Genomic DNA, 19,682 nt, shown 5'->3' on the forward strand with positions numbered 1-19,682 from the left:
AACATTATGTAAAGCATGTAATGGAAAAAACAAACAGCCATTTATTTGGCTTACTGATACAATTTCCCAGGAATAAAATAAACTTAATAAGCAACAGAGTTGTATCACTGTATTTTAAACACATACATATATATACATTAAAAAATCCTTCTTATTTCCAGGAGAGCAGTGTTAAGAACAAAATCTTTCCAAAAAAAACCAAAAAAACAAAAAACAAAACCCACAAAACACAACAACAAAACAAACCCACAAAAAAAAAAAGGGCAAAAACCCCCAGAAAGTAACCACTGTTATTTTGGCAAGACTGTCTCCTCTGAGAAAGCAAACCTCCACTATGTAGCCAACAGCAAATAATTAGTCTGTTCATGATGGCAAACTGTTTGGAATTGTTGTACTGGGTGCCTAGATACAGAGGTTTCTCCAGATCTTTTTGCAATTCAATAGCCAAAATCAATCTCATAGCCAAAGAAGAGCAATTTAAGGAAAACAGAATCAAAAGACAGCTACACAAACAAGAAAATGTCTGTGCTCTTTCAAAAACATACTACATCTGCATTGCCTCAAATACATGATAAGCAGCACCTGTCAAACACACCTCAGTGTGAATACTGAGACATTTGGTGGAAAGGAGAGAACCAGCTTTCCTGACTCGAATCTCTGTGTTACACACAACCCACTGAACCACTTAAATATTACAGTCACAGTATGGAGTTGTTTGAGGGGAAAAAATACTGCTTTTATTTAGCTTAAAGTTAAAACCACAGAGGTGAAGAACCATTCCCAGAGGAATGGTGGGCATATGGTTGGTAGTGAGCTGAAGCATGACTCAAGCAAGGCAAACTGAAAAAACTGACTTCACCCCCTAAAATGTACATACTGGGTGGCAGAAGCATCATGAACACTAGATGAAATACCAGGTAAAGGTAAGGGAAAGCATGTCAGGAAAGCTGCAGGCTACAAAGGCAGCCTCCCAGCAATTTGGGGGCTTCCTTCTGTTTATTTGTACAATTGGAGCAAGCAGGAGTCATCTATGACAAGCCACACCTTAGAAAAACAAAGTTATAAACAAGGTTGGTGGGATTATTTTCAACAATTATTTAAATAAATTTTCAGGCCTAAGATTTGTCCACACATGGAAGAGACATCAGTAGAACAGAGCACACAAGCACACTTGCCTCTTGCTGCCACAGACTGATTAATGCTGTTTCAAAGTACAGCTGATGTTTGCTTATCCAATTAGTGTTTAACCAACCTAAGGAAATACATTTTATTCTCAGCCACTTAGGAGAAACTTTTCTCCTATTTATTCCCTTCCAAAGAGTATAATAGTTAAGTATTCTTTTGCTACTCTATAGGGATATTACCAGTCTTCATGTGTATTTTATTAAAAATAAGCCAACAAACCACACTTTATACATCAAGTTCTAGCAAACAGGTTTACTCATTTAAGCAGTAGCTCATTCTGCCTCAAGGATAAAGCAACTCTATTACACTTTCACACTGCTTCCCTGACATCAACTGAAAACTAACACTTTAATCTCTGCAGCCAGTAATTGATTTTCAACTTTGGAAAATATAAAGTGGCAAGTAAGAGTATGCAGTTTTTCAGAGCTGGCATTTGGCAAACCCAAGTTGCTTTTTTTGTCATTGCTACATGATGCTTGCAGGCAGCATTCAAATTGAAACCAATCACCAGCCAAGTTACCCAACTGTATCACCACTCAAAAATATAATGACCTATATTCCAGACGAAAGCATAAGCATAATGCAATCCTTGTTTTAAGGAGATTATTGAATGGTTTATTCCCTAACTGTAAAAATAGCATTGTGGGTCTAATGCAGTCAACAGAACAACCTCTGTCCATTAAATAAACTGAGTATTTCAACCAGGAATTTTCTTCACGTGCTGCTATGTCCAGAAATAATTACATGATGTAGAGCAAAAGAGCCCATATGGACGAGCAGTATGAGACAAGGCAGCAGTGATCCCAGGTGCCAGTCCTCTTCTGTGCCAAACAAGTGCCCTATCCTGTGCCACCACGCCACTGAAACCCACCAGAAACCCTGACTCCCTGCCCTGCACTGACTGCCCCAGGGTTAGTAAAATCCTTGTTCCTCCAAGCCAGAATTGAAGGTTACAACAATTATTACCTTGAGGTTTGCAACATGCGTTCTGGGAATATCAGGTTTTGCAGATTTAACTCAAAATCCTATTTTATTCTTAAACTCATTAGGCACCTCTGTACCAAGTGCAGGAGCTGCCACCCTGCAGTCAGTGCAGCAGTGACTGTGGCATGGACTAGACAATGTTTCATGGTCCTTTCAAATCTCATTCTCCTTTGATTACTTTTTAATCTTACATCTTTCATTCTAATAGTTGACCAAGGCAATCACAAGTTTTAACTGAATAACAACACTAGGCACTTTTTTCATAGCTAATCACAGATTTTCCAAAATTGCAAGGACTTTGAGTTTTGATTTGACAGCTACATCTAGACTTCAGCTGATACTGTTGCATCAGAACTGTAGTTTCAACAGTGCCCCCAATACTTAACAAGCACAACACCCCCACCCTTTGTAATATGAAACAAAACCAAGCTTCTTGGTAAAAATAAAATACTCCCACCTAAGTTTATTTTAAGCATTTCCATTTAAAATAAATTTTCACATCTATTTAAAATCCTTTAGGTTCAAAGCCAGGATTTTACATTGTCACTTGAACATAGAAATATTAAGATATAACATAAAAAGATGGAGAGAGAAACCATAGTTATTTTAAAGACTAAGTGAAACCTGAAAGTCACCTGCTTGAAGCTGAGAAATAGGGAACAATGTGCACGGCAACAAAAAGCCACACCAAGTGACCCTCTTTCTAACCACTGTCCCCCTCCCAGCTCTATGTACGATGAAGTGCACTGATTCAACTACCACTAATTTTTATTTGACCAGTGAATTCTCAACATGCTCCACATGTCACAACTAATCTGCTGGCATTTCACATGGCTAGGCCAAGTTTTCATACATATATTCCATAATGCACCTCTGTTGTTCATTCCAAAGGTCTTAGAAAATGGAAATTCACAGAAGATAGTAAGACCATTCCCTTAACAGAAAGATGATCTTCCATCAGTAAGAAGAGGTCTTAGAGGGGACAGAGGATCACTCTATCCCCTTCATCATACTATGATAAAAAAAAAGTATGGGCTTTCCTTCACTTTCTGGGTTTTTTTTTGCTTTTTCCATCCAGAGCCTAAAGAAAAAAATCGCTTCATTCATTATGTTGATCAAGAGGAGGAAAAACCAAGGTTTCTCCTCAACATTCAAATCACTGTTAAAAGTCTTTCAAATTACCTGAACTCTTCCAGGAACTAGTATGAGTTGTGCATATGAGAGCTTCTGGAACACAAGCACTAAGGAATGATGTGGACTTTCCTCAGCTGAAAGAGACTTACTGGTTTTTTTTAATGACAGTGTGTTTGTTGAGGTTATTTCTCCATGTGATCTAATTCACTCTGTAATTCAAATCAGAACTGAAGTTTGGAAAGGTAGTATGAAAGCAATCAACTAATCCCTCTACTTGCTCACAGAATTAATAAACAATTAAAGAGAAATTTATAATTCTGACCAAAAACATACTTGACCTAAAGGAAGTATCCTCCAAATCTATATGAGCAAGTAATTCAAAAAGGTACACCAAGAAAGATGTTTTCAGTGCACTACCTGCAGTTACCTTCAATTCCTTGAAGCTGCTAATAATAAACTCATCTCGGAGTACTACAAAAGAGACTCAAAAAGTGACCTTCATAAAATGATGACAGGAAAGAAAAGGTTCCAATAGATCAATTAATCTGGGGCTGCCAATGAAAGTTTTTCACTTGTTTTTGCAGGTTTTTTCCCTAGTAATCAAAATTAGTAAATAGAATTGCTATAAAAGACAAAATCTCTGTTAAAAACAAAAACAGACTTCTCCGATACTTCTCAGGGTTAAGCTATCACTGGGCTCAAGGAAAAATCTCTCAATTTAATTTTTTTTTTAAATTAATAAACTTAGCCTCTTTGCCAGATTACCATTATGTAGCTCTTATACACCTCACTCATAATATTGAATTAATCTTGTGGATTACTTTTGGCCTAAGCCTCAAATTAATCTACAACAGCCTATAAAAATCAGAGAATAAACTCTTGAGGGGGAAATACATCTGAAATAATATAACATAGCTGCTTATATAATAAGAGCAAAAAATCTTACAAAAATACAGCAAAAGTCATTCATTTTCTTGATGCAATTTTCTTGTCTCACATTAGCCAACAATCATGAACAAACCCAATATCTAGCCGATGAGGCTGGCTATCCAGAGCAGTTTGAATTTCAAGTGTTTCATCAAATTTCTAGTTTGATAAATTCACTTGATTGCACGAAAGAAGACATGAGAAGCCAAAAATCTGTGTTTACTATGCCTTTTTTGTCTTAATCAAAGTTTCGCTCTCAAATTTTCAGAGAGCTTCCCAACTATTACCACACTGTACCATCAGTTTCAACATAAATGATGCATGGTGTTCATTAAATGTAGATATGAAAACTGACTATCCATGTTTACATACTGAATGCTTCCAAAAAATACTTTTACTTAAGGAAACAAAGAGATGAAGTTACAGACAGCTAATCTAAAAGTAAAAAGTCACAGAAAGGTGAAGTAGAACAAAAGGCCATGCTCTATGATGTGGTTATATAAACCAGTTTTTTCCACCTTGTTGTCAGCATCCTGCCCCTGTTTCCTTTAAGTGAGGGTGTTAAGTTATGGACAAGCAACTGAAAGGCCAAACACACAGTTAAGAGACTGCACCTACCAAAGGCAGTGTCCCAGTCAGCCTCGGAGCCAGAGAGGGCAGTGCTGCCCTGCCAGGTCCAAACCCGTGGAATAAGGAAAGCAATTTCAATGCAAGGAATCCAAACCTGTTACAGCACATGTTGCAGTCAGGATGGCCACGATTCACAAAGTATCACCATACAACTTCAGAAAGATTCAGCCCACGCAGAGCATCACCACGCCACCCCAGAAGGCTGCAAGCATCTGCTCCTGTTGTTCTTCAGCCCAACCCTTTATCCCCTCATGTTGATGCATTGCACCTGTGCCCTCTGCTCCCTTTACTCAGGGCACCTGGGCACTGCATGGCTCATTGCTGCCAGTGCTGCTCACCTGCTCCTCACAGCTGTGCCCACTGCGGATGATGCTGGGCTGCAGCCCCACTCCCATTTACCACAAACTGTGTCCCTACACAAACCTAAATATGAAATGTGACCTAGAAAAGCAGCAGCATCCCCACCCCTCATCCAAGTCTGTGCAAAGTCAGCAGTGGGGTGTTCAGAAGCCCCAGCAAAAGCAATGATAATCAACTGCACTGTGCAAATGTAGAATTGCTGTGGCACCTCACATGAATTTCTTGGGAAACGTACACAATAACTCACCTGCTCTTTCCATACACCCCACTAAGACTCCTGGAGCTCAACTACTGCCAAATAACAAAAAACAGAATCACAAAGGCCAGAGAGAGAAACTGGGAGAGACTGCTGGAACAAGGATCACTTCAACTGGTCTTATTATACCCTTTGATTTCTCTGGCTACTATCAAAAACTCAATTCTAAACCACACTTCAGTCTGACCCCTTGATGTTCAGTCTGAGTTACTGATATCTCAATATGACAAAAAAAAGAAGAATCAGAAAGAGGAAGTTATAAGGGTCAAAAGCAAATTGTCACTCCATGCAACTACGGATAACTCCCAACTTCACATTAGTGTTTTGAAACTTGACAAAATATTTTCTTGGACATTTTGATCGACTCATTTCCCCTCTTCCCTCACAGTTTTTACACACATGTAATAGGAATAAACAGTAAGATTTAACCATCAAAACAATGTAAAAATCAGTTGCTGACTTCCATTCCTTACTCGTTTCCTTAGAATTGTTTAACAGTTATGCCCAACAATAATTTTACTTATCAGTTCCTGACTTCTTGTGAGTTTATACTGCCAACACTAATTTTTAACAATTAGGATGAAGTATGGCAGGGTTAAAAAACACCTCTTATGGTATGAGTGCACCTCTATGTGCAAATACAAACTGTCTACATAAACAGAAAGGACCAATGTCACTGGACTGCCTGACCCAAGTCCCAGCTGAAGTTTTACTCCAAAAACAACTGCTGGCACACACAAAAGTTCTCATTCAACTCCACTGCTGTTTTTAACAAACACTTAAGTTCAAGCAGAAGTACTGAAAAGCTACCCAGATTTCAGTTGTATCGGGAAGATTGAGGAAGTGGAATATGGCCTTAAAAAAAGCTGCAAATCTTCCTACTTTCTCTGCTAAGAGCACACGTCACTACCGAGCCCCAAAGTGAGCACAACAATGCACAGAACACAGACCAAATTCAGCAGCCAGCACCCGGGGCAGCTGTGCAGCGCTGCCACCAACCACTTATTTGAGAGTTCTCTTCAAAATAACAGGAAATAATGAAAGTATACACCAGTGGAACAAAGTAAAATGAAGGGTTTACAGAATGAAAAAAAAAAAAATCTGTTTCCTGCCACAAGCATTTCAGGTTTGTCAGTCTAAATTATATCATCTAGTATTTGTTTCTCACTAACAGCTAATTAAAAAAACTCCAAGCTTCTAAGGATAAAAATACCAGCTTGAAGCATTTGAACTCTTAATAAAGGGAAATACACCAATATCTTATTTAGATACAAAGAAAAAATTATTATTTTCCAAATTATTTTCAAATTTTAGCTAGCTTTTAAATTACTCCACCAACTTCTAAATTAAAATTCTGGACCTTGTATTTTGTATCTAAATACACATATAGAGAGTCAAAATACTAGATTAAGAATATTTGCATTTTATTTTCACACTGATTTGCCTACAGAGGCCTGAACACCGAAAGGGCACAGCACAGCTTCTGTCCTAATTAAAATCTCAGGATGAGAATAGAGTTAGAAAACAAAGAGAAAAATAACACACACATGCTTTTTAAATTGTAATGTATTTGTTAAAAATAAAAATATGTATTTGTATTTTTACAAATTTTTGTACTGCAACAGATCTGTGGATCCCAGCAAAATAATTTTATCTAATTTCAGAAAAAAACAGTCATATTTTGCATAGGCAATAGAAGTACAAATTAGAACTGTCTTACTTACTATGCTGAAATAGAGGATAACAAGATACCAGATTTCCACGAAGTGCAGTAATGAAGTCAAAATATTTAAATTGATCTTCTTTAAAATGTTTTCCACTGAAGGAACTTCAGAAAAGGCAGACTGCTACAGAATTTATAACCAAAACATTCAAACCCAGCAGAAACATGCCACGCTTACACCACTGTGAAGCTGTAACACCTCCTGAGTAATTGTATTTAACAGAAAAGCAAAGCATTCAAATGTAACTACTTCTCAAATAAACATTATAGGGAACGGAGAAGGAAATTCATTTCTGGTTAAAACAAAAACCAATTTACCACAACAGGGTCCATTTCCCTAAACAGCAGCAAAGATTATCAAAACGAACTATACAGTTAGTTTACACTAAAAGTCAATCCTTTGAATAAGATTATTGGACAAGGCCTCAATTCTCATTCTTTTTCCTTCCAAAATGAGATATTAGGTCATACGCATGGACATCTGTAACAGATCAGCATCTGCAATTTGCTTTCTACCCTGTGTGACTTAAGGTACGTACAACAGATATGACCTTATCAGAAAGGTCAGCAATACTTGAACTGAAAGCACAGCTGCCTAACTCAGCTCAACACCCTGAAAGTCAGAGGTTTAGGCATCACTTACCACTGACAAGAAGTGTAACCTCATGACTATTCCATAATTACTAAGTAGTTGTCTTCTGGAAACTTGTACCATCAGACCTTGCAATACGACATATAGAGGTTTTGTAGATGAAAGAATAAATAAATAAATAAATAAATACACATACAAAATGTAAGGCACATTCTGAGAGCAGTGTATATTTGTTTACTTGCAAGAGAAGACCACGGCTTGGTCATGGCTGGTTACTCAAAACTGATTTCTTTCATCAGAAGAATTAATATGACACAAGTTTTATAGCACGTGCTGAGAAGGGACTTTGTTGTCAGTCACGTTCACACTGATTTCATTCCTCACCTGCACCACTGATACACTGTATGATAGCAACCAAATTGTTTCGTTTCTAAGCCCAAGAGTGACATGGGGACCTCACTAAGCCATTTAGCAAACGGCCTTCAAAATCCACTCTTAGATTCACTCGCTGACTGAAATCTTGTTCTGACAGTTTACTGCTTCTTAAAAACACCTTTCCTTTTCTCTGCCCTTTTACTTTTTCTTCTCTAGTTAGAAATCATGTGGGAGATAGCAAGAATTTAAGCAATTAAATTCTTACAGGAAGCTGTCCGTCATCATTAGTAATGAGCTCTACTATTTAAGAGTTTGCCAGTAGCCTAATGTAAAATGAAAGATCACACATGAAGGCAAATGTGCAGATTATAATTTTACCATTAATTACCACAGTTATTGTGGACTGTTTTGCATCAAAGTGTAACTCCACTTCAAAATCTTTCTACTATACCAGAAAACACCTCACCTCAGAACTCTCAGCCATGCTAAGAAGGGTGTTTCTAGTCCAAACAGATACCAAAGCCCTGTTTGGACAGAGCAACCAGACCAGTTACTGACATACCCAAGGCTTTATCTTGATACCACTGAATCACCAGAACATCAGCACAAGTCACACTGACACCAGTTAGGAAACTGTAGGATCCATCAAGCACCTACAGAGGGTTCAAACTAACCAAAAACTTCATCTCAGACTGTCTACACAGATTGTAACTCAAGAACTCATACCCTTATTTATCTTGAATAAAAAATGCTTCGATTTCCAAGATTTTCATTTATCGCAATGATTTCTCAAATGGATTTATGCATCAACAGAAAATAATTAAATTAATTCTAATTGGAAGCATTTATGTACAGATAGCATCAAGTATTTATCCACCCATCTTGCTGTTAAATATTAACATCTCCTTTTCAATGAAAGGGGAAGGCCATACACCAAAGCTGTACATTTCTACGTGGAGTTAGTTATTTTAGTGATGGGGGAAGAATATTATTAAAAAAAAAAAAAAAAAAGATAAGATTGCTTTGTCTCCTTGGTACAAATTGCACTACATCTCAGGCAGGGCTTACCCCCTTACACAAGAGCTTGATACTGCTTGCTGCTTGTTTAGGGGCAACTGAAATCTTCCATTCAACCACAACAAGCTGAAGTTAGAATCATTCACTAACCAACACTTCAACTAATTTCCAAGTTTTACATACTTATAAATACAAAAGTTTTGATCTCTGCTTCACAAGCACCCAGCAGGCAGATGCTGGAGAAGCTACCCAAGAGCAGCCCAAAGACACAGGGTTTAGGATGGCTTTAGGAAAAATCAACACTGGCAGCAGAAGGAAAGGTAAGGAAGAAGTGCTCTCTGTGCTCAGTGGAACAAGTCACCTGTTAACAAAGTACATGGAAAGGATGACACACATGTACCTTTGCTGCCCCAGTTTTCACTGGCAAGGTCCACTCAGAAGCCTTCCAGACCCCTGAGCCCAGTAGCAGCCTGCTGGAGTGAGAAGTCCCCTCCAAAAGAGAAAGATGAAGTTTAGAAGCACTTCAGGGAATTGGAAACATGCAATCTATGTAACCAGATGGGCTATATCTAAGACTCCTGAGGGAGATGGCCAGTGTAGCCGAGATACCACTTTTTAAAAGGCCATGAGACAGTGAGAGGCTCCTTCTGACCAGAAAAAAAGGCAAATATCACAACCAATTTCAAGAGCAAGGAGGAGGATCCAGGCAACCACAGATCAGCCTCCTGGAAGGCATCCCTCTGTTCAAGCACAGGAAGATGACAGGGAATGGATTTACCAAGGACAACTGACGCCTGAAGAACACAAAGAGTTTACTGCAAGGAGATGACTGGCTTAGCAGATGATGGAAGAGCACAGAACACAGAAGGCCATTATCAAGAGTCCCCCACAGCATCCCTACAGCCAAACTGGTGAGATAGGCATGGGGTAAGTGAGCAGTGAGGTGTTTGGGAATTTGCCTGGACTGCTGAGCTGAAAGAACAGCCACCAGCTGTACCAAGTTCCATCCAAGCAGTTGCAGTGACATCCCCTGGGGATCACCTGGATGAAACCAGCAGTAACACCCAATGTCTTTAGGAATTATCTAGATGATGGGACAGGCTGCATCCTCAGGAAGTTTCCAATGACACCAGAGTGGGAGGAGTGGTCAGCTCCCCTCAGACCTGGACAGGATGGAGAAAGGCACTAATAAGTCCTTGTGAAGTTCAGTGAAGGCAAGTGGTGGGTCCTGTATCAGTGGCAAAACAACCTCCTGTGACAAGATGAGCTGAACACAAACTAGATAAAGCCTCACTTTTTCAGAAAACTATTTGGAGATCCCAGCAGGCAAAATTTTGAAAATAAGTCACCAGTACATCCTCATAGCAAAGGCAGCTGAGCACAGCGTGGCCTGTTTGCAGGAGAACAGGCAGCAGGTCTGGGGAAGGATCAGTCCCCTCTGTGAGCCTGTGTTTGCAGAGCAGCCAGGTTTGGGCTCCCTGGTACATCTCAGACACTCTGGAGCACGTCCAGTGGCCAAGCTGGCCAGATGGCAGGAGCACATGGTGTACAGTGAGAGGCTGATGGAACTGAGTTTGCACAATCTGGTCCAGAAAAGAGCTCTAAAGGATCCTTAGTACTGTCAGCTCTCTAATGAAAGGCTGCAGAAGGGAGAACTGGACTCTTCGGGATGATGGACACTGATATGTTAAGAGGCAACAGACACAAGCTGGAAAGTAAATTTCAACTAGCTTAAAGGGAGAGAGGAAAGAAATTGCACAATTAAGTGCAGTCAATTGTGGAAACAGATTGCCCAGAAAGGTGTTAAAGGCTTGAACAATCTTATCTAAATCATTCCTACTTTAATATATGCAGGGAGCTGGATCAGATGACCTCCAGAAGCCCCTTCCAACTTAAATTACTCTGTTTTAGGAATTTACTACTTGACCTGCCAATTATTCTATATTAGAAACTTTCCTTCAGGTTTTGCATCAGGTTTATTTCTTTAAACCATGTGCTTCAGAATTCCAGTTCTGCTGTACATACAGCCTACATCCAGTGACCTACACAGAAATGTATATATCTCTTATCTTCTTGCCCTTAGAACTTCTTCCCTTTGTACTGCTGCGCTTCCCCCACAAACAGGGAACATGTTTTCAGCATCAGAAACATTTTACGCTTTTAAGCTTAGGTGATCTAAAAAAACCCACACCTTCTTCAGTATTCTGGCTCATGTCACAGGGATGACAAGAGTAGGAAAGCAGATGGCTGTGACCCATCTCACTGTGGCAAAAGCTACTTTTTCCTTCTGACCACTTCAAAACATTAGAAAGAAACTTCTACTACTCCTTCCATAGAGTAAGAGACATTCCATGAAAGACACAATCTAACATGCTTTCCACAAGGGCCTTACCTTTCAGAGCAATCTATTTTACTAAGCAGATTTTGGTACCTCATTTATGTATTTATGTTCTGTTTACAAACAGTCACACCCAACAAACTAGTTTGTCAGCATCACAAAGTCACTTCTGGGAACACTCCTGACAGCAAATTTAAATAAACACTTTAAAAGCCACAGAGGTTTTCTAATAATCTACACATTGTTTTTGTTTCTCTTTAAATTTACGAATATAGGAAAAACGTGAAATAAGCAATTCTCAAACACATCAGTCTTTGTTTATGGACTAGGACTCGGCCTAATAACAAAGAATCCCTTCACCAATCCAGATTACAATAATGGCTCCTTCAACAGCTGTACCAGTATAACAGAGCAAGACTGAGACTGGAACAAACTGACAAAGGTATGAATTTCAAAAAACACATGTTATCAAAATATACTTGAAAACAACTTTCACTAAAAGGAATGTTCAGGAAACTCAATGTTAATGCCTGAAAGGTGTATTTTAATTCTCACTTAATAGGTCAAGATCAAAATTCATGGGGAGAAGCTGAGAATTAGTACAGGAATGATTAGTGTAGCTGGTGGCCCGAAGAGCAAACAAACCTTCCATGGTGTATTTCCACACATTTGCATCCTTTTTGTTAAAAGTGCCTATTTTTTTTTTAATACCAAGATCAAGAGTGCCAATAAAACCTATCAGTCCATGGGGTGCATAAAATTAGTATAATCCCATGACAAATTAATCTAGACTAGAAATCAGAAAGTGTGTAATTACTAAGGTCAGTCAAGTTTGAAATAGCCTTCCTATTACAGCAGAGGTAATAGCAATATACAACTAATTATTTTTAAATTAGAGCAGAATAAATTTACAAAAACCCCTAACAATGCCAAGATCACTCCTTGAAATTAAGAACTCACCAAAAAGTTCAGAGAGCTGAACAGATGAGCAAAGGAGAGAGAAGAAAACCACAGCAATTTCTGTGGGCCCATGGAAGAACACAGACACACAGATGGCTCTTGAGTCCATTTAATATTGTCAAAAGTCAATAAAAAATTACACCATGGCTTCATAATCAATCTAAGACAGTACTGGCAGAAAAAAAAAAAAAAAAAAGAGCCACCACCCTTACTAGCACTGCTACCTTCACCACAAGTAGCTTAAGCCAGTCAAACCCACAATGTAGCTTCTTCTAGCAGCCCTGGCTTCTGCCATTCACTCCCTGGCCATAAAGCCAGGTGCCAGCTAAGGACCATCATACCACCTGTGACTGTTCCACTCTCTCCCCTACCAACACTCAGCTTCCTCCTCTGGACTAAGGCAATGCCCACACGGCCAGGCAAGTGAGCAGGGTCAGGAAGTTGTTGTAATCAGAGTACCTCAGGGAACAAAAAAAAAAAGAAAAAAAAAAAAAAGAAGAAATAGAAGTACATCTTTTTAACCAGATTAGTTCTTTTTACTCACTTCCTGACTGTGGAAGTCCCTTTGATGAGAGAAGGAGCAGCCACAACGCTGCTCCTTCTCTTGACATGCTAGGGAGTGCACCAGGAACACAAGAGAGCACATTACAAACTTGATCTTTCTGCAATCCCCTTACTAACACCGCCATGACTTAATCTGTGAATCACTTTTTAAAGAACTGAATGCTATTTTTAACAAAGCAATACCTTTCATTGTAACCATTTTAAAGCAAAGACTGCAGAACAATTTTTACAGTTCTCATAAGCTGTTCTAGGCCCAGAGTACTTTTGGAAAAAAAGCAGTTATTTTAAAAATCAAATCAATAAAACAAAACTAACCAAGCATGATTTTCCACCTCTGCCTAAAACAGAAGGAAGCAGTGGAAGGCCCTGTCACTCACTGAGTTCTGGGGTTCATCAGCTGGGGCTGCCTCTCCTCTGGACACTCCCTGGCAGCATTCTTACAACACTGGAGTCAATTTGTGCTTACTTTTAACTGTATTTATAGTTGTTTCAAGTTTAAACTACAAAATAAGTTATTAATCATATAATTATTACCATCTAACCCATACAAACAGAGTTAGCTACAATCCTACTTAAAACCTAGGCAGAGACATAATTTGCAGAACCAACCTTATAAGCCAAGTAAACCTTCATGCAATCTGGAGCCAGGCTGGTCTGACAGGCAGTCAGGATTTGGCCTGTATCATAGAGGTTTGGTTAAATAAAGCCACAGTACCTTCTCTGCATTTACAGGAGTAACAAAATGTTGCCTGTACCCTCAACAAGACATCTCTCTGGAAACTGGAAGCACACCTGCCCTTCTGAAAGTTTTAGCTGGAAAGCCACACGGTTGTGAGACTAGAGCTTGACTATGAGAGATAAACAATGCTTACCTAAGCAAGTTATTTCTTAATTGTCACTAGTTTTTTCTCTGTTTTAAAGAAGAGCTGACATTTAAAATCTTTTATCCCCCTCTCAAGCACACAATGGATGGATACCCACACGCACACAGCTGTGAAATGTGGTAGGATATATGCCTTATTCACAGCACTATCAAACCAAGCACAGCAAACGTAGCAGCACAGCTTTGAGAGAGTGACAGCAGGAGCAAAGTACACACGACACGCCACTGCAGGAACTTATACAGGAGGAGAATCACCAAGTCCATTTCCTTCACTGCCGTCCCTGCTTCAGATGGTATCAGCAGGTTTTCAAGCACTCTTATCTACACAGCAGAATTTTGTACCAGCTTACAGGTCGGGGGAGAGTGGAAGAGGGCTTAAAAAACAAAACAAACACCAGAAATAAAACAAACCGCCAGAAAAAAAAAAAGGATGAAAAAGACAACCACCCCAAAGCAAAACACAGGCGTCAGTTTCGCCAGCAGACGAAACTGACGCACGCAGACGGCACGGACCGAGGGCTGTAGTTTGCTAGTCCGGGCTCTTGGGAAGTGACTTCACTTTTCCCGTGGAGGAGGCAGGGAGATGAACGCTTCCACAGCGCTCTCGCGTTCCCGACCACGAAAACAACTTTATTTTTTAAATCCCGCACTGCGCCGCTGCGCAGGGCGCTCCGGCACACGGACAAACGCCCAACAACGCGGAGCAGCCGAACCATCGCCCCGCGCCCGCCGCGCCGGGGGCCCGCGGCCAGCGCAGGAGCCAGCTCGGCTCAGCGGGCACTGCCGCCGTCACACGCGCTGGCCCGGCGGCTCCCCGTCCTCCCCCTCGCTCGCCCCGGCGGGCAGCGTCCCGCTGTCTCACCGCGGCCGCCGGGCCGTCCTCGCCGCGCCGCCGCCGCTGCAGCCCGGCGGGGCCGCGCAGCCGCCTCAGGGCCGGCTCAGGGCGCGGCGCCGCCCGCATTCCGCGGCGCGGGGGCGGGCGGGTGCGCGCGCACGGCCGACACGGCGGCAGGCGGCAGCGGAGGGACGGCGGCGGCAGCGCTCCGCCGGCCGGCCCGGCTTCCCGCCGTGGTGGGAGTGCCCCCTCTGGGACGCAGAATTACAGAATGGAACCATCTGTCATTGCGTTGGACAAGAGCATCTCGTTTCGCTCTCGTGCCGTGGCCACACAGCTCCTCTGGTTCCTTCGAGCTCCGTCCAGCCTGGCTTTGGACACGCCGAGGATGGAGCCAGCCCGGAGGTTCTCTGTGCACCCGGTGGCAGGGCCTCACCACTCTCACAGGGAGAAATTTATTCCTAATATCTAATCTAACCCCGCTCTCTAGTGGTAAGCAATTCTTCTGCGTCCTGTAACTGTATGTTGTTGTAAATAAATTCTCCCTGCAAGTTCCCTTTCAGGTAGCATGAGGTCACCCCAAAGCCTCCTCTTTTCCAGGTTGAACAATCCCAGCTCTCTCAGCCTTTTATCACAGCAGAAGTGCTCCGTGCCCCTGACCATGCTGGTGCCACCTCTGGGCCCACTCCAACAGGTCCTTGTCCCACAGCTGGAGGCAGGTGGGTCTCACCTGAGCAGAGGGGCAGAATCCTCCCCTCTGCTGCTGCCCACACTCATTTCGGTAAATGCTTCTCTCCCACCTGTCAGAAAGCATCCAGCAGGCACTGAAACGTGTCAAAATCCTCACCCACAACTGAAGGACAATGGAAGCAACCTTTAAATCGTAGCACGCTTTGGGAAAAATGAATTAAGCTTGCCTTCAGATTTTGTACCCTGGTCTAGCCAAGTGGTAGATTGTGTTTGCTTATAGACAGTGGTTTGGTGTGGTTAAACAAATATTTAAAAAGTAAATATCTATGCTTAATCAAATATCACTATTGTTTATGTTTAAATAAAATATGTTTAAATTACGACAGCTTGTCTTGTCAAGTTGTGTGTGAAACAAATTACATATAAATTAAAGTTCAGCAAAATCTTAAGGAATGCCAAGACACAGCCTTCCATAAAACAACTTTAGCATAAAAGCCAGTGGGCTGTGTCCTGTTGGCCCTGGCACAGCCAGACTGCCCATGTGGGCATTGATTTTAGGTTTCTTGTCACTGGGGTCAAGAGGTTTGTTTGTTACATGGTCTTTTTTGAGCTGAACTGTCATTAAAAAACCTGTCTCAAAGTTGGCAAGACAAGCAGGCAAAGGAGAGCATTTCACAGAAGAAAAAAAGCCAGCTCCCATTTAAGAATTCTTATGATTTGTCTATAAATGGTGTAAATTAAATTGCCTCCAGATTACTTTTATCCCACCATGAGTTCAGATAAACCACAAAGGCATAGGGAAAGCAGAAGAATTCAGGCAGAGGAGGAAAATTATTTTACTATTACAATAGAGAAATATTAAGAAGAGAGTATCCCTGACACTGTACCCAGTCACTGCACACTGGTGTGTGAATGTGGCTAATAATGAAAGTCATTTTATTAATTACCAGAGTTATGAATAAATGGCCATAACTGGTTATTGGAAATGGAGAGTTTGTTCAGGAAGCCTAGGTAGGAAAAAAGAGACATAAGGTACAGAATGAATGACAATATTTGGATCATGGCAAAAAGGAAAAGAACCATTGTAATCAGATGATTTACAGGGGAAGTGAATAGTCCAAATCCAAAACATAGACCCACACCACCCACTGTGAAGAGAATTAACTCTACCATCCAAACCTACCAATACACGAATAAACCTAAACTACAGAAAGAAAGAATTTATTTAAGAGGCTTACAAATATCATCTGCAATTTTAGACAACACATTTAGAAAAATGGTTAACTAATCTGAAGGCTATTAGCAATTCTCTTCAAGAACTCAGAAAAGATACTGAAGTTCCATGAGACCAGCAAAAAGCAAACACTGCCTACCCTAAAGCAGAAAAGGATGAGAATCAGAGGCCAATCAGCTTTATTTTGTATCAGACATAATTTTGTATCTTCCAAATTACTGGCAGAAATTATTAAGCAAATTATTTGTCAGGCCTTGGATGATAAGATTAATAAAAACATTAACATCTCAAAACCAAATTATGGAATCTTGACTGCAGCAAGGCTTCTGACAATGTATCAGCTAATGCTCTCCTAAGCAGGATCAGCATTGGCTATACAAAACTTGGTTGAAATGCTTAGAAAATGGCACTCAAAAGTAGTATCAAGTTAGTTTTGCAGTCCTCCTACATCTTGAGTTCTGAACTGCTTCTGTACGGGAATAGGTTTTGGAATATTTTTCTCATATTTGTGGAGGATATCCTGTCCAGGTGAGCGCTGTAATCATTTTGAAAGATCTAATTGGAATTGAACAAATCATGACAAGTAAGAACCAAGATCTGAACTAAAGACGATGTAATTCAATAAGGTGATAAAATACTACACACAGCTGGGAATAACAATTAGTAGCAAAAAAGCGAGTTGGAGACAGAGGCAAAGCAGTTGCTTCATAGAAAATCTTTGTTCGTGGTAGTTCACAAACAGAAAATGAGATAACAGCGATTTGTGACCTACCCCTTGCCACACACACAACCTGCCACCACCTAAAACACAGGCTGCCCTGGCAGTGCCAAGCACCTCCTGCAAACTGACATCAGTAAAATGGGGTGGTGAGCTTTGTTCCCATGGAAAAGGGCTAGAATTGGTGTCCAGGGCCCTGTGGCCCTGAGTAGGCTGCCACCTCCTAAAATTCCAATCAATGCAGGATGTCTCCCAGACCCAACTGCTACCACCTACAACTCAGGCTGCCCTGGCAGTGCCAAACACCTCCTCCAAACTGACATCAGCACACTGGTGGGGTGAGTTCTGGCAAGTGGGCTGATGTTCATGTCCAGGGGTCTTGACAGAGTGCCCACATAGCTCAGCACAGGAGAAAAAAATTGAATAAATGCTAAATATTGAATTGTCAGAGCTTACCCTCCCCTGATACACACAACCCACACTGGAACAAAAGAAAAACCAAATGCCAGGGAGAGAAAAAAAAACACCCACAATGTTGGCTGCAGTGTGGTGGGGAGAAAAAAATTGTGGTGTCTCCTGTATTGGGGAATGGAAAAAATACCAAAGGGTTCATGCAGCAGCTTGGGTAAAGCAGATGAGAATCTGGTAAATATCTTGCATGGGTCTCCTCTTCACAGCAGATGAAGCTGGTGGGTTTGGTGTCCTTTATCTTGTTCACTTGGATTTTCTGGGGCTGGGATGGAGCAGCCCCTTCCTTGCCTTCCTGCTGGTTCCCGTCTCCTATCCTGGCCAATTAATCTCCCATCAATTGTTCTCTCTGATCTAAAACCAAAACCAAACCAATTAAACCATCCCATTACAGAAATAAACAGAAGGATTGCTGCTGCTGTCTCCAAGGCCAGGGAAAGGAAAGAAAACCAACTTCTTGCCTAAGCTAACAAAACCCAAGCTAAGTAAGCAAAAAAAGAATCTGCACGGCACGATGGATGCCTGGGCAGTGAGGCTTTGAATAAAGCACATCAAAAACCCCCAAGGCTCCCCCATTCTCTGGACCCACCTTAAAGCTACAGCAACCATTTCTGGGCCTAGAGCAGCCTAGACCTGGAGGGGCTGGAGCACATCCAGGGAGGGGCAGTGAAACTCATGAAGAACCTGACATGTATGTCTTTTGAAGAGTGGCTGAGTGAGATGGGGCTGTTCAGCTGGGGAAGAGGAGGCTCAGGGGTGACTTTAATGCTCTTTACAACTCCCTGACAGCAGAGTGTGGCCAGTTGGGTGTTGGGCTCCGTTCCCAAGCAGTGATAGGACAACGGGACACAGTCTTAAACTGTGACAGGGGAGGCTTAGGTTGTTAATTAGAAATAAATTCTTCTTGGTGATTAGATATTGGAATGGGCTGTCCAAGGAGGTAGTGGAGCCTTCCCCAAAACTCTCCTGTCATGCCTTGCCTATCCCTCCATTGTCTACATTTTCCTTTCCTGCCCCTCCCTTGCATTTCCTTGCTGAAAGTCAAGGGAGGGATAGGCAAGGCAAGGGACATGTAGGCAAGGCAAGGATGGGGTAGGTAAAGAAACAGAGGGCCAGGCAAGGGAGGGGCAAGATAAGGAACAGACAAAGCAGGGGGCAAGGGAAAGCAATGCAAGGGAAGGAAAAGGCAAGGCAAGGAAAAGCCAAGCAAGAGATGGGAAAGGGAGAGGCAAAGGAGGAGCATAGGAGGGGCAAATAAGTGCAAGGCAAGAAAGGGGAAAGGAAAAGAAACAGGCAAGGCAGGGGCAGAGCAAGAAAGAGTAAAGGGAGGGGCAAAGGAAGGGCAAAACAAAGTAAGTGGCGGGTAAGGGACAGGTAGGGGAGCAAGGAAAGGGAGGACAAGGAAATACAAAGGAACCTTCCTGGAATGGAAAGAAGATCCCTCCCTCCAAATTACTGTAATTTCCCAATTATGGGGCATCCAGGCAAAAATACAGTAAAAGGAGTAACAGTTCTTTACTAGAAATAAACCCCAACATAACAAGAAGACGGTAACAGAAACTTCCCACCTGCTAAGTACATTTTCCTGCTTTAGTGTAGTTATGACTACGCTCGGCAGGGCGTGCTGGCACACTCTGGGAAGCACAGGCTGCAATGGTTCCATCGCAGCTGGCAGGAGAGCTGGCAGTTCTGGTGGGGCAGAAGCTGCAGTGATCCTCTCACAGCCGGCACAGGGAGGGAAGGAAGAAAATTGCTCCTTCCGCAAACTCACAGGGGCGCAGCTGCTCTTGGCATTGCAGCAGGCACAAG

At 41.6% G+C, this 19,682-nt stretch overlaps 1 protein-coding gene and 1 long non-coding RNA gene across 2 annotated transcripts in view; one reads left to right on the forward strand and one right to left on the reverse strand.

Annotated features, from left to right (window-relative positions):
* The window catches only part of RABGAP1L (RAB GTPase activating protein 1 like), a 230,863-nt gene extending 216,001 nt beyond the window's left edge, over window positions 1-14,862 (reverse strand). Inside the window, exon 1 of the mRNA XM_021546018.2 lies at window positions 14,791-14,862. The gene's annotated coding sequence lies outside the window, so the exon portion shown is untranslated. The remainder of the gene's footprint in view (window positions 1-14,790) is intronic.
* Window positions 14,863-14,928: 66 nt separating this feature from the next.
* LOC110478945 (uncharacterized) lies at window positions 14,929-15,836 on the forward strand. Its single transcript, XR_002466838.2, has 2 exons — window positions 14,929-15,255; window positions 15,364-15,836. It is a non-coding gene; the product is annotated as an uncharacterized LOC110478945 (long non-coding RNA).
* The last annotated feature ends 3,846 nt before the right edge of the window (window positions 15,837-19,682 follow it).

This window comes from Lonchura striata, chromosome 9 (assembly GCF_046129695.1).
Source record: "Lonchura striata isolate bLonStr1 chromosome 9, bLonStr1.mat, whole genome shotgun sequence".
NCBI classification, from domain to species: Eukaryota; Metazoa; Chordata; class Aves; order Passeriformes; family Estrildidae; genus Lonchura; species Lonchura striata.